This window comes from Elephantulus edwardii, unplaced genomic scaffold (genome assembly GCF_000299155.1).
Source record: "Elephantulus edwardii isolate Elephantulus edwardi_28Jun2011 unplaced genomic scaffold, EleEdw1.0 scaffold00046, whole genome shotgun sequence".
Classification (NCBI taxonomy): Eukaryota; Metazoa; Chordata; class Mammalia; order Macroscelidea; family Macroscelididae; genus Elephantulus; species Elephantulus edwardii.
Window position 1 is genome coordinate 6526965 of NW_006399796.1, and position 3924 is coordinate 6530888.

A 3924-nucleotide genomic window follows, 5' to 3' on the forward strand; every position below is an offset into this window, starting at 1 on the left:
TTTGAACCATGTAGTTTCTCCTTGCTCTGTTCTGATGACTGCCTCTTGGTCCAAGTATAGGTTTCACATAAGCACAATCAAATGTTCTGGGTTTCCCATTCTTCTCAGAGTCAGCCATAGCTTGTAGTGATCCACATAGTCAAAAGCCTTTGCATAGTCAATGAAGCACAGATAGACATTCTTCTGGTATTCTCTGTTTTCTGTCAAGATCCATCTAACATTAGCTATAATACCCCTAGTACCCTGACCTCTTCTAAATCTAGCCTGCACATCTGGCAGTTCTCTTTTGACCTATATGATAAAAAATATAAAAAGTACCTAAGAAAATGTACACTTGAGATATATTGACTCCCCAGATACTGACTTTCTCTCCAACATTTATATACAAAAAAGTAAGTATGTATGTGAGTAACAGTCATATAAATACATACAACTAATTTCCTACTATTGAGGGAGCTCTGGTGGGCTACTAGTAAGAGAATTTTACTTCCAACACAAAGACATAGGCAATTCAAATCCACCTGCCAAGGGAGAAAGATGGCCATGTTCCTGCTGAGAAATTTACAGTTTCTGAGAGCATGTTAGAAGGCTAGATATGAGTCAGTTTCAACTGAGTGGCAATGAACAATAATGATATAGTGAGAAATGATGGAATACCAATTGAAGTGTTTCAGCAAACAGATACAGCTTTGGACATGCTTAGTAGCCTATGCCAAGAAATTTGGAAGAGAGCTAGTGAACTGACTGGAAGAGAACTGTATTTGTTAATTCTAAAGGGGGAAAATAATGATCCAACAGAGTACATAAATTATCAAACTATGTCAATAACATCACATGTAAGCAAAATCTTGCTGAACATTATTTATTAAAAAATAGCTGGAATAGTACCATAACAGCAAACTTCCAGAAATTAAATCTGGATTCAAAAGAAGTCAAAGATTGAGGGATAGCATTGCTGATGTCAGGGTCTGAAACCAAAGAATATCAGATTTGTTTCACTCACTATACAAAAAAAATTTGTGTGGATCGTAACAAATTATGGCTAACATTGGAAAGAATAGGAATCCCAGAAGACCTAATTGTGCTCATGGGAAATCTATTCCTAAACCAGTGAGCAGTTGTCCAAATATAATAAAGGGACACTGTTGTTGTTACGTGTTGTCGAGTCACCTGCAACTCATAGTGACCCTGTGTATAACAGCTCTAAACCCTGCCCTATCCTGTGCCAATCACACTATCTCTGAGACACCTACCCCCATTACCCCAGTTACTGTATCAATCCACCTCGAGGGTCTTCCTCTCCTGTGCTGTCCCTCTACACTCCCAAGCATGAAGTCCCTCTCCAAGGACTGGTCCCTCTTTGCAACATGTCCAAAGTATGTCAGACAAAGCTTCAAAATCCTTGCCTCTAAGGAGCATCCTGTCTTCATCTTCTCCAGGAAAAACCTGTTCATTTTCTTACCTGTCCATGGTATATTCAATACTCTTCTCCAAAACCACAGCTCAAAGGCATCAATTCTCCTTCTATCATCTCTAGTCATTATCCAGCTCTCTGATGGATAGAAAGTGATTGCAAAGACCATGGCATATATCAGCCACACCTTAGTCTCCAGACTGACATCCTTGCAATTCAGTACTTTAGAGAGGTCTCTAACTGCAGACTTTCCCATCACAATATGTCTTATAATTTCCTGGCTGCTGGTTCCAAGAGTGTTGACTGTGGAGCCAAGCAAAATAAAACTGTGAACAATCTCAATCTCTTCACCATCCATCATGACACTGCCAATTGGCCCATTTTCTTGATATTGAGCCTCAATTCATACTGGAGACTGCAGCCCCTGGCCTTCCACAGCAAGCACTTCAGGTCTTCCTCAGTTTCAGCAAGCAGGGTTGTGTCATCTGCATAATGCAGATTGTTGATGAGTCTTCCTCCAATCCTGATGCCACATTTCTCCTCATAGAGCCCAGCCTCCCAGATAATCTGTTCTGCATATAGGTTGAAAAGGTATGGAGATAGCATGCATCCCAGGCGAACACCCTTCCCAAATTTGAACTATGCAGTGTTTCCCTGCTCTGTTCTAACGACTGCCTCCTGGTCCAAGTATAGGTTTCACATTAGCACAAACATGTGTTCTGGGATTCCCATTCTTCTCAGAGTTAGTCACAGTTTGCTACGATCCACACAGTCAAATTTTTTGCATCATTAATGAAACAAAGAAAGACATTCTTCTGATACTCCCTGATTTTAGCCAAGATCCATCTAACATTAGCTATAATATCCCTAGTGCCACGACCCCCCGTCTAAACCCAACCTACACTTCTGACAGAACACTACATGAGTAAATCAAGGAAGGTGTGAATCAGAGTTATATTCATTCTCTACACCAATTTTGTCTAAATTCTGAGCACATCATTCTACAACATGTATTATATTGAACAATGTGTCATCAGGATTGGCAATTTAACGACCTGAGTTACGCAACTGATAGAACTTAGCTTGCAGAAAATGGAGGAAACTTGAAGCATTTACTGAGGAGTACTAAAGACTACAATGCTGATTGCATCTCAACATTAAGATAACAAAAATCCTCCTCACTAGCCCAACAGATAACATCATTGTAATAGAGGCAGAAAACACTGATGTCAATTATGAAGACTACAAATCAAATCAGGATTTAGATTTCCTCAGATTCAAGATACTGAAGAGCTGAATAGAAGATTTCAAAAGGCAGCGTGGAATGACAAAGCAAAGTATTACAATGAAATGTGCAAGGAGTTAGAGTCAGAAAATCAAAAGGGCCAAACTCGCTCAGCATTTAAGCTCAAGGAACTGAAGAACAAAATCAAATCTCCGTTGCTATAATCGATGATGCTTTAGGCACAATGTTAAATGACCCAGGAAGTATTAAAAGGAAATGGAAAGGATATACTGAGTCACTGTATCGAAAGGAATTGGCAGACACAGAAGAATTTAGAATTTCATGAAACATATAAGCAAGAGCCTATAGTGATGAAGGAAGACGTTCAAGCTGCTTTGAAGGAAATAGCAAAAACTAAGGCCCCAGGAATAGATGGTATACCAAGTGACATATATCAGCTAACAGATGCTGCCCTGGATGTGTTCACTAGGTTCTGCCAAGAAATCTGGAGAACAACCTCTTGGCCAACTGAGTGGAAGAGATCTATATTTGTTCCCATCCCAAAGAAGGGTGACCCAACAGAGTGTGGAAACTATAGAACAATATCATTGACTTCACACGCAAGCAAGATTCTACTGAAGATTATCCAAAAACGACTGAAACGGCATATCAGCAGAGAACTGCCAGAAATCCAGGTACTAGGGATATTGTAGTTAATGTTAGATGGATTGTAGCTGAAAGCAAGGAATACCAGAGGAATGTCTATTTGTGTTTCATTGATTATGCAAAGGCGTTTGACTGTGTGGAACATAACAAACTGGTTGTCTCTGAAGAATATTTGATCATGCTAATGCAAAACCTATACTTGGACCAAGAGGCAGTGGTCTGAACAGAGCAAGGAAACACTGCATGGTTCAAAATTGGGAAGGACGTACACCAGTAATGTGCCCTGTCTCCATACCTTATCAATCTGTATGCAGAACAGATTATCCGGGAGGCTGGGCTCTATGAGGAGAAATGTGGGGTAGGATCGGTGGAAGATCTATTAATAATCTACGTTATGCAGATGACACAACCCTGCTTGCTGAAACTGAGGAGGACCTGAAGCGTTTGCTGCAGAGGGTCAAGGACTGCAGCCTTCAATATGTATTGAGGATGGTGGGTAAGAGATTGAGACTGTTCACAGTTTTAGTTTGCTTGGCTCCACAGTCAACACTTCTTGGCACCAGCAGCCGGAAAATTAAAAGACGTATTGAGATGGGAAAGTCTGCTGTTAGGGACCTTT